A 12,838-nucleotide genomic window follows, 5' to 3' on the forward strand; every position below is an offset into this window, starting at 1 on the left:
AGAAATTGAGATGCAGATGTAGAGAACACACTTATGGACACCAAGGGAGGAAATTAGTGGGGCTGGGGGTGGTAGTGGGATGAATTGGGAGATTGGGATTGACATGTATACACTGACGTTTATAAAATGGATGATTAATAAGAAGCTGCTGTGTAAAAAATAAAATAAAATAAAATTTATAAATTCAGAAAGGTAATAATCTAATGCAAAGTCCAGTAGAAAATGTTAGGACTTTGTATTAAATTTCAAATAGAGTGTGAAAAAACATGACTTCAATTAAAAAAAGTGAAATAACAGGAACTCAGATTTGAAGGGAAACTGAATGGTAAGTTGGAAAATAGGCAAGAACAAAGGGAGCATCTAAGGGTCAAGAAATAAATTAAATAACCACTTGTTAGATGTCATTGCTATCTTGGTTGACAATAAAGAATTCCATTCTTAATAGAGCTTTTAATTGGCCATGTAATTAAAAGAGTGACAACTTACACTATGGGAGGTGGATCCCTGTCTCCCACCCAAACCATACAAAGTTGGAGGTTACTCAGAATCAGAAATTATGAGATAGATGTGGGGACCCCTCAAAACGATAAATATCCACTAGAATCACTTTACTGGGTAAATAACAGTAGTCAGCTTAGGACTACTCCAAGGATTAACACTTGGAGTGGAACATGAAGATAGAAAAATCATCATTACTCATGGGGTTCCATAAGGACTTCTATAAGTCATTTCCTTGTAGTAGCTCATCTTTTAGATGATTTTTATCATTTTTCCCTTCCAAAAATATAGTAATTGAAAGTGTAAAAATCATCTCCCTCCATTTTAAAAATAGAGATTGTCTAAGATTTTTATTATTTAGATAATTATTTTTGAGTTTCATTTACTACTAAGTGTGGAATGTTGTTGACTTACTCCTGATTTTCACCCAGGTTGGTGATCTACAGTCAAGCAGTGTGTCCTCTACAAAGTCCCCAGTTGACTAGCACCAACTGTCTTTCAAACTTAAGACTGTGGTTTACCTGTCAGCTCATGTTCTTCCTGATACCAGATAAGAATCATGCAGAAGTAACAACTATTACTTTGTACTATTTAGAGCTGGTAGGCTCTGGGAACAGACTGCCTGAGCTCAAATCCTTTCTTCACCCATTTTACTTGTTACATAACTTCGGAAAACATTTCTCTGACTTGGTTACCTCATCTGCGAAATAAAAATCGTGAAGGCACCTGCCTCTGAGGTTTTTCTGAGTTGTTCCACATGAAGACATTAGAACTATTTCAGTACAAAGTGCAAACTCAATCTTAACCGTGTTTACTATAAAGTCTTGGTTGCAGCTTGTGCTAGTTCTGTTTACTATTTGCATCATTATATTTCAGTGTGGTTTAATTGCAATTAGTAGAGCTTATCAGAGGTTCCATCTCCCTGGAGATATGCAGTTGAGCTGTGGGATTCAGCCCTCTTTTAGGGACCCTTAAATAACTTATCTTTGAAACATTGTTGGTCTTTTCTGCTGCTTTGCCACTGCTGATCATTTCTTCTTTCTTTTGGCACAGTTCATTTTATATATCTATTTGACTAAATCAAAGTTCCTTTTACCCTTCTTGCATGCTTACGTCCACAAGAAATATAAAATTCATAGACATACTATACCCTGAAGAGAAGTTATTGAACATCTTTGAATATTGATAAAGAAATGTTATATCTAAACTTCTCAAATAATATTTAATACAAGAAACAATTATATATGTCAAAGCATGTTAGTGATGTTCTTTGTTATGGACATCAATAGTATGCGCATGCTGATGTGATTTTAAAGGCTTCCAATTACCAGATTGGGACAGCTGACCGGACTGTATAAAAGGACCTTGAGCATAAGAAAGCTCAGCCACCAAGGCATGCTGCTTAAAAGATGTGACTTTTACCAACATGTGTCGAGTCACCCTGATAGAAGCATTCTGAGCACATACTTCCTATCTTTGAGAAGTGAACATCCTGGATGTGTGATGGGAAGTTTACTCATCCCAGTTTGTCCTAAGTAACACTCACCAGCATTTTGGTTTTCTGTAAAACCTGATTTGTACCTATGAGTTGGGAAGTATAAGGATGGGCCACTGATCAGAAAAACTCTTCAATCATCTCACCTTCCTGTATGTAATAAAGCTTAATTATGGTAAACATGCTAAGTGTCTAGAGACCATTATCAATAAGACAAGCTAGTATGAATGTATTCTGTCAAATCCTTTTGAAGTATTACAACTTTTCAATTTGTTAATTAAATTCATAGAGTTTATAAGAATCCAGAGAAGACATGTTATTTATGTTATTGTTTAACAAGATTCTGTGCTATTTTGTCTTTATTTCTTCTGATAAAAGGTGTGAATTGCTAACAGACTAAAGGACATTTTTCTACCCAAGATGTATATGTAAAATAAAGAATCAGATCCTTCTTTTAGGATTTGAACTCACTGTTGGTATGCAAAGATTTGAAATCCAATGCTCTTAGGATAAGGAAAAACATTGACTATCCCTTGGTTGCTTGATAAAATTTATCTTTAAAAACTACTTAATGTCTACATGACTCAATGTCTGCTTTAGACTTATTTTGAGAGGCTCTCACATTATGCAATTCATGCAGGAACTCCCTCACTACTTAGTTAAAATCAGAGTTGACTCATTTGTGAAGCATAGGAATACAGAAAGAGAATTGAAATGGTAATTCACAAACACACAAGCATGTGCACACACACACACACACACACACACACACACTAAATGCACATTCACTGCACTTTTCATTATTCACTTCATCAGGCTAGAACTATTTGGTGATTACACTCCTCCTACAATTCCTTTGATAGCTTTAACTAAAAAATAGTAGTGGCTGCTACAATATAACCCCTCTATGAAAAGTTCAATAGAGAAAATGATACTGATATCATAAAAAGAGGGAGGAAAGCTGTCTTTGAAGCATATATAACCACTCCCTCTTTGAAAGCAGTTTAAAAATACATTGACTGTAAAATGTGGTATGCTTTTATTTGTTTGTAACTGATAAAGGGAGTGATGGGACAATTCAATAAATGTAAAATATTTCAGAAACAGAAATCAAATGTATTGAAAATGTTGAGAATCAAGACCAATTCAAAATAATGTCGGATTAGCAATTCTAATGAAACTTTTAATTAAAACAGTCCACCAACTCAGATATGCATGGTTTTGTTTTGCTTGCCAGTTTATTTAAAATGTAACCTAATTTCAAACACCATTCTTAAGGAATGACTAAGACTTTATTTCATCCAAGTTGGTTCCTGTCTCCCCGCTTTGTCCATCTTCCCAAGTGGCTTTATATATAATGCCCATGAATTGAGGTTCCAAGATAAGGTCAAGCTATTGGGGGTGGGACATTTGATGATTGATGTCACTTTCCATTTTGATATCTGTTGATATCATCATTGCCTACTACTCACACATACACCCCCACCCCTGCTGATATACTGATATTTTGTTTGGATCCACACAGGTCAATTATAGATTTTCCCATATTCTGGTCTACAGTACCACTTCAGGTATAGTAACTCTATATTCTGTGCCACTATTAGGCACATAAAACTTTTTCTGTTACGCATATACCATTCAATGTTAAAGGAAACTTGTGAAGCTCTCTAAGATACTCTCTTCTGTAAATACTTGATGCAACGATTTATATTTCTGGGGACTCTATTCTGCTATACACTAAATTCTGCTCCCTTCCTCAATTCACAGGTTGAATCCCTAAACCCCAATGTGTTCTATTTGAAGATGGGGACTTTGATAGGTAATTAAGTTTAGATGAGGGTAGGGCCCTCATGATGAGAGTTTTGCCTTCATAAGAAGAGATACCAGAGAGTTTGCCTTCTCTCCATCAACTGAGGACACTGAAAGTCAGGAAGAAAGCTCTTATCAGAAACCAGCCATGTTGGTAACCTGATCTCAGACTTCCAGTGTCCAGACTATGAGGAAAAAATGTCATATTTAAGGCATTCAGTCTATGGTATTTGTTAGGCAGCCTGAACTAGCTAGGACACTTTTTAACAGTCAGCCTGAGAAAGAAGTCCAGACAGGCTCTGTGTTCCATTTTCATAAACTTATCCTTGCAATTTCCAAGGAAACATGTTTCAGGCACCCCTTTGAAAAACCCTTAACTCTCTTCATATCTTTGATGTTGCCTCTCTCCATGGCCTTGAGAATCATTTTCTATTTTGAGGGATGTCAAAAGTGGTCAGTGATGGCATTTTTGCTCTCCCTCATCCCAAATGTAATAGGCCATGAATTCTTTCCATTCTATATATGTCTAGGCCTATAAAACTTATAAAGCTTTCTACAGGGCTTCCCAGGTGGCACAGTGGTTGAGAGTCCACCTGCCGATGCAGGGGACACGGGTTCGTGCCCCAGTTCAGGAAGATCCCACATGCCGCGGAGCGGCTGGGCCCGTGAGCCATGGCCACTGAGCCTGCGTGTCCGGAGCCTGTACTCCACAATGGGAGAGGCCACAATAGTGAGAGGTCCACATACCGCAAAAATAAAAAATAAAAAAAGCTTTCTACAGTCATATTTCTTACTGAGATATCTCCCGATTCCTGTGTGACAGAGTAGTGGGCTAACATATAGATGGAAAGAACAAAAGATGAAAAAAAAGTTAGAAAAAAATAACTATAGCTATAACATAATTTAGTAAAGATGTAGAAAAATATTTTATATAGGTGCATGTGTGTGACATTTAAATTTATATCAATTTGTAAATTTGTATCATTATCTTGAATTTAGTGCTAAGGAAAGTAAGTTGATTGACATGGAGCCCCTGTAAAGTTGGAATATAATTAAAGATAAATTGGGGAAAGTGTGGCATCACCTAAAGGATGTAATATGTAAATTTGGGGGACAAATAAAGAGTGTGGAAGAGACTCTGATGGTTCAAAGGTGAGAAAAATGTACATAAGGAAGATTTATGACATAAAGATAAGTAAATATAACTCAAGAGATAGAAGAAAAACAGTTTTGAAAGCATATTACTGGAGGAGGCATATATACTTTAGACTCCATTTTCTTTAATTCCACACAGAAATTAAAGCTCAGTCTAAAAAATTATTGAAAATATGCTGACAAATAAGTGTACTTATTTAATTTTTACAAAATTAGATATTTAAGATTTTAATCATATAAAATGGGAAAATAAAATCACCACTTTTATACAATATTACACCAACAAAACTCAAAGGTCAAGAAAAAATCCTTGGAAGAATTTAAATTGATTTAATTCCTTTATGTTAAATATAAACAACTCAGTAAATTCCATTTAACATGGATATGAATAATTTTGGAAATATAAATTCAATTAGTTTTTTTAATGTATAAGTTTATAACATCACAATAAAAAAATAATAATTGACACGTCTGTTTTCAAAAGTAGAAAAAAAGAGTAAGAAACATAAAGTGAGATAACAACATACAAAATTTCATGTCTGATATTCAGCTAGTAGTCACAGTATAATAAACCTCTAGGGTTCATTCTAACATTTTATTGTTTTTCTTGTACTGATGGTTTTAAATATTGTCCCACTTATTAAAATAAGTGAAATGGATTAAAATTTCCTAAAACTTATAAATGAAAAATTATAACCAAACAAGACAATAATAACAGAAATCAAAACAAAAGAAGGACTCAACATTTTCACTTAAAACAGGGGACAGGGCTTCCCTGGTGGCGCAATGGTTGAGAGTCCGCCTGCCACTGTAGGGGACATGGGTTCGTGCCCCAGTCCAGGAGGATCCCACATGCCGCGGAGAGGCTGGGCCCGTGAGCCACAGCCGCTGGGCCTGCATATCTGGAGCCTGTGCTCTGCAGCGGGAGAGGCCACAACAGTGAGAGGCCCATGTACCGCAAAAAAAGTAAATAAATAAATAAAAATAAAAACAGGGGACAAAAAAATGATTGACTGAAAAAAATTTTCACAAACCAATAATTCTTAAAGAAGTGCAAAAAGACAAAGAAATATAAGAAAGTTAGATGACAGTCCTAGATGATCAATAAATAATAAATAGTTGTTCCAAAAGGAGAGCACAGAGGAGACTGAGGGAAGAAATTCTAAAAAAAATTGCCAGAAGTTTTGCCAGAATTTAAGAACATCAGTTTCTAGATTGAAGAACTCACCTATGACCTACATACACATTTAATGAAAAAAGACCCTACTCAAAGAACGTAATAGTGAAAATTTCAGCACACAAAGAATAGAGTTAACTAAGAGTTTGTAAAGAGGGGGAAACAACAAAAACATGGGATGACTGTAATAACAAGAAGTCAACAGAGCAATTCCTTCAGAAGTTTGAGGGGAAATTGTTTTCAATCTAGATGGCTGTACAAATTAAAATGACAGTTACATGTGAACCAAGAATCAAATCATTTTAAGACAAGAAAGATTTCAAAATATTTACATCCCATTCACCCTTTCTCTGGAACCTACTTAAGTAAGAGAATAAGTTAGAAAATAAAAAAATATGGTGTCCATAGAAGAAGAGATTCACATAGAAAAGAAGGAAAAAATATTCTTAGGATGCCACTGTCTTCATACCACAGCAGGGCAGTAGACTTAGAAATGACCCAGTTGAAAACACAATCCTCTAGACTGCCAAGTCTGTCCGAGACTTCTGACTCCAACTACAATAAGTCTGGTCAAACTACAAAGTCTGAAGGAACAGTATCCCCAAGACTGCCCTCACTTCAAACACCAGATACAAATTAGGGGTCCCCAGGGCCATTCTTACTTCTGACCAACTGGCTACAAATGTGTGGCTCCTCATGAACTCCCTCAGGTTTAATAATTTGCAAGAATGATTCACAAATTCAGGAAAGTGTTATATTTACAATTACATTTTTTGGTAGCATTAATGATACAAATTGGAATCAATCAAAGGGAGATATATATAGAACAGATTCTGGGAGGGCTCAAAAGTGATGCTTCCAACATCCTCAGAGATGTGCTACCCTCTCAGCATCAATGTGTGGCAGTACTTAAAGAGTATCATCAAATAGCGAAGCTCAACAGAGATTTTTGTCCAGAGCTTTTACTCCTTAACTAGAGTGAATTGGTTGAACTATTGCCTATGTGGATAAACTTGATTTCCATTCCCTTACCCTTACTGGAGGTCAGACGATATCACATGACTCATGTCCCAAACCTCTAATCACATGTATGGTCTTTCTGGAATGAGCACACTTCCCCACCCTAGGACTATCAGTTTGTCCAGTCCCACCCCTAGTTACCTTCTTAGCATAGACTAAGATGTGGTCCAAGGGGTCCACCATAAATAGCAAAGATATTTCTATTATTTATTAAAATCTTAGGATTTATTGATTATGCCCTACTCCCAGGAGCCAGTACAAAAATAAACCTCACTTTAAATGAGGCCAAATTCCTGCTACATATATAAATTACTTTAAAGTGGAAGGAAGGATCTAGGAAAAACTTCTCTAGAAATATGGAGTAAGATATGTATATGAAGGTCTAACCTGGTATGCTTGGTGTTTTTGTTTTATTTTGTTATTTTGGAAAATTATAAGTTGTATTAATGATAAACTCATAGGAACTAAGGCAAAATTTTTTTAAAAAATTTAAAGGTCAAGGATTTTTAACTCTAAGGGGCAGGAAAAGGACTGTACAAGAAAGGCAACATACTCCTAACACACTTTGAAGCTCAGTTATGCAAAAACTTATATAGTCATAATAATATTAAATACCATATAATGATTTAACAAAATTTTGTTATAAATAAATATTCTGAGGTGATAGCAGAAAAATGTTTGGTGATGAGTATGGAAGGAGATATACATATATGTGTGTATATATATTATATTTATATATAATATTAAATATATATAAGCATATATTTATATAAATATATAATTTATATACAAATAACATATATGTAAAAAGCTACCTATATCTATTTTTTTTCAGGAAGAAAAGATGTTTAAACCACAGTGTGAAGGGAGTTCAACAACTTCAGCATATGTACTACTGATTTTAATCTGCTACAGAGGAGTGTACAAAGTTAAAGTAATATATATGTGTATACAACATATGCAATGTGTCTTATATAATCTAAAACATTGAAAAATAAACAATAAATAGTTTAAAAGCGTCACTTAGATAGATGAAAGTTGTCATACAAAAATCTGGAAAAAAATAACAGAAAGAGTACCTTACAAGTATTGAAAGACATGGCTTCTAGTGTGAGGAATTTGTGTTGGTGATACAGGTACCTTCTTTTCCTTATATAATAGTATTGTTTGGCATTTATAATTTTAATAAAATTTCTAAAATTAAAAAAAATAAAGCATAAGGGGACAAAATATAACTAAAGACAAATTAAAAGCATATACAGTGTTTACATGCACCTCAATGTTCATTGCAGCACTGTTTACAATAACCAAGATGTGGAAGCAACCTAAATGTCCATTGACAGATGAATGGATAAAGAAGATGTGGTACATATATACAATGGAATATTACTCAACCATTAAAAATAATGAAATAATGCTATTTGCAGCAACATGGATGGACCTGGAAATTATCATCCTAAGTGAAGTAAGACAGAGAGAGATGAATATCATATGATATCACTTATATGTGGAATCTAAAGAGAAAAAAAAAGATACAAATGAACTTATTTATAAAACAGAAACAGACTCACAGACTTAGAGAATGAACCTATGGTTACCAGGGGAACCCATGGGGGGAAGGGATAGAATGGGAGTTTGGTATTGACATGTACACACTGTTATATTTAAAATAGATAACCAACAAGGACGTACAGTATGGCATAGGGAACTCTGCTCAATATTCTGTAATAACCTATAACCTAAATGGGAAAAATATTTGAAAAAGAATAGATACATGTGTATGTATAACTGAATCACCTTGCTGTACACCTCAATCTAACACAACATTGTTAATTGACTATACTCCAATATAAAATAATTTTTTTAAGAAAAAATTTAAAAAAGAAAATAATTGTAGCCACCTAAAAGAAAAACATATACAGTGTTTACCCTTGGAAATTGAAGACTTAAAAGAACTTGTTCTTCATTCTCTAAGAGATATCATGGAACATGAATTTTTAAAACAAACAAAATTTTAAAAACAATTCAAAAGGAGAACAAGTCAAAGGAGACAATTTAGTTAAAAAGAGAGAGATAGAGAAAAAAGCAAGTTGGCAGAGTTAAAGGAACAAAAGAAAAATCAGCACTACAGAGAATGCCACTTTAAAAGCAATACCAGCCACAAAATAAAATTACTACAACAGAAAATGTCTTAGACACAATGGCAAGATTGAATAAATAACATTAAAAAAGAAAAGTGCGAAGAGTGAATATAGCATGTTATTATTGACAAGAAATATATATCAGTTATAAAATATTTTGCAAATAAACCTAACATATAAATAAAATACATTTTAATTTTTTTAATCAAAATAACATAATAATGTAGAAATTTACCAGCCATTTAAAGTAAGTGTCATGGCAAGTCCAATCAAGTTCCACAGCTGCTGGCATCAATGTCTCCACTTTCATACAAGCAGCCACACGGCCTAAGGATGTCACTAAGACAGTTACATAAGAGGTTCTGACTTTCCCACTTTCCACAGATACTCTGAATATATATTAATACACAGATCAATTCCATCTGAGAGAAATCCAGAAACTAGTTGAGTGATTCCTACACATTTAGGTGACTGAGAAAATATTCACATCAGATATCCACATACAGCCTGTGTCTAGGTATGGACTGGAATCCTCACCAGAGCCTGAAAGAGCCAGTGGGTACCTCCCTAGCCTTCTCCCTCCAGCTCTCTCCAACAATAAAACCAAGTCAGCAGCAACTCCATGGAAGGAGCTTATTCATACACCTAGCACCCCAACTTTGGTGGTTGCTACCCAAGGGATATCCCCGAAATCACCTAGTTCTGATAGTCAACAGGGTTTGCCTTCATGAGTCCCACAATCTATAGCAAACAAACACAGGTTTTAAACTGTCATTTGAGCACTCCCTATGGCTATACCCTGGGCTCAGTACATAAGGAGCAGGAAAAACAAAAAAACAAAAAAAACACTCAATCTCAGTTTCTCCCTGGAAGGAGTTTGAAGAAATGCTTTCCTAGCTGCTGCCTGAGGGTTTGGTTTCTAATAAGTCTTCATCTACGTGCTGACCGGGATCTTCCTGGAAGCTCCAAAGAGCCAGTGGGCACTTCCCTCGAATTTTTCCTCTGCCTGGCTTGAAGATAAAACCAAGTCTCTGGCTTCTCCTTGAAAGGAGCTTGTCCACACATTTAGAACTTCAACTTTTGTGGCTGCCACCCGATGGATGGACCCTAAAATCACCTAGCTCTAAAAGTCAACAGGGCTTGGAATTCAAAAGTCCATAGAATCATATTAAATAACGAGTAGTCTTGAAATAGGCACACAGTGCTTCCTGCATCTATGACCTCTGGACTCAGCGCAGAAGGAGTGGGCAAAAGTGTCCATCTTCTACATTCTCCCTGGAAATAAATGCTCATTTTATGAGGCCAGCATTATCCTCATTTTATGAGGCCAGCATTATCCTGATACCAAAACCAGACAAGAACACTACAAGAAAAGAAAATTACAGGTCAATATCCCTAAGGAGCATAGATGCAAATATCCTCAAAAATATACTAGCAAACCGAATTCAGTAGTAGGTTAAGAGGATTGTACAACGTGATAAAGTGAGATATATTCCTTGGATGCAAAAATGCTTCAACATATGCAAATCAGTTGATGTGATACACTACATTAAAAAAAATGAAGAATAAAAATCATATGATCATCCTAATAACTGCAAAAAAAGTACTTGACAAAATTCAACATCCCTTCATGAAAAAGATTCTCAACAAATTAGGCATAGAGGGAACATACCTCAACATAATAAAGGCCATATAGGGTAAGCCCACAGCTAACATCACACCCAACACTGAAATTCTGAAAGCTTTTCCTTTAAGATCAAGAACAAGATAGGTCCGCTCATGTTACCACTTTTATTAAACATAGTACTGGAAGTCCCAGCTAAAGCAATTAGAAAAGAAAACAAAGCAAACTGTATCCAAATTGGAAAAGAAGAAGTAAAATTATCTCTGTTTGCAGAAGACATGATCTTATATAAAAAACCCTAAAGACCCCACCAAAAATCTGTTAGAAGTAATAAAGAAATTTAGTAAAGTTGCAGGATACAAAATAAATATGCAAAAATCATACATTTCTATAGACTATTAATGAACTATCAAAAAACTTCCATTTACAATTGCATCACCAAAGAGATGAAAAATCTGTACTCTGAAAAGTACAAGATATTGATGAAAGTAACTGAGGAATACATAAATAAAATGGAAAAATGTTCCATAATCACAAATTAGAAGAATTAATATTGTTAAAATGTTCATACTATACAAAGTGATCTACAGATTCAATGTAATCCTTATTAAAACTCCTGTGGCAATTTTCACAGAAATAGAAAAAGCATTCCTAAAGTTTTTATGGAACTACTCCTTGGTAATGATTTTTTGGATTACACCCCATAAACAAAGGTGATAAAAGAGAATAGAAACAATTGGGACTACATAAAACTAAAAACCTTCTGCACATGAAAGGAAACCATCAACAAAATGAAAAGGCAACCTATAGAATGGGAGAAATCATTTACAAACCACATACCCAATAGGGGAATGTTAACCCTCTATTGGGTATACAGTTTGCAAATATTTTAAGGAACCCATGCAATTCATTATACAAGACATTCATACAATTCAATAGCAGAAAAACAAATCAAAACCAAATAAAAAAAAAAAAACAACACATAACCCAATTAAAAAATGGGCAGAGAAACTGAACAGTCATTTTTCCAAAGAAGACATACAAATGGCCAACAGGTAAATGAAAAGATGCTCACTAGGGAAATACAAATCAAAACCAAAATGAGATAGCATTTCACACCTGTTAGGATGTCCACTATTGATACACAGGAGATAACAAATGATGTGGAGAAAAGAGAACTCTTGTGTAAAGGAAACAAGATAATTATCTTGAAGAGATATCTATATTCCAATGTTCATTATGGAATTATTCATAATAGCCAATATATGGAAACAAACTTTATATACAATGGAATATTATTCACCCTTGAAAAAGGAAGGAAATCTGCCATTGTGATAAAATGGATGAACCTGGAGGGCATTATGCTAAGTGAAATAGCCATATAGAAAAATATACTGCATGATATCATTTACATGTGGAATCTAATTTTTAAAAAAGTTGAACTCATAGAAACCAAGAGTAGAATGAACTCATAAATAAAGATAGTAGAATGATGGTTACTAGGGCTGAAGAATGTGAGAAATGGGGAAATGTTTGTAAAATGGAACAAATTTTCAGTTATAAGATGAAGAAAGTGTGAGGACTGAATACATAAAATATTGATTATAGTTGATAATACTGTCTTATACAATTGAAATTTAGTATTAGTGAAATAATAGACAAATGTATCAAAATGGAACTGAATATAGAAGCTAGAAATGGACCTAAAAATATAGTAAACAGATATCTGGAAAAGAACAAAAGTTAATTTAATGATGAAATACTGTCTTTTCAACAAATGGTGCTCGATCAACTGAACATTCACATACAGAAAATGAATCTAGATACTGACCCTATGTAGTCACAAAAAGTAGCTCAAAACAGATCTTAGACCTAATGTTAAATACAAATTTATAAAACTTCTAGAGATAAAATAGGAG

Source organism: Globicephala melas, chromosome 12 (assembly GCF_963455315.2).
Source record: "Globicephala melas chromosome 12, mGloMel1.2, whole genome shotgun sequence".
Taxonomy (NCBI): Eukaryota; Metazoa; Chordata; class Mammalia; order Artiodactyla; family Delphinidae; genus Globicephala; species Globicephala melas.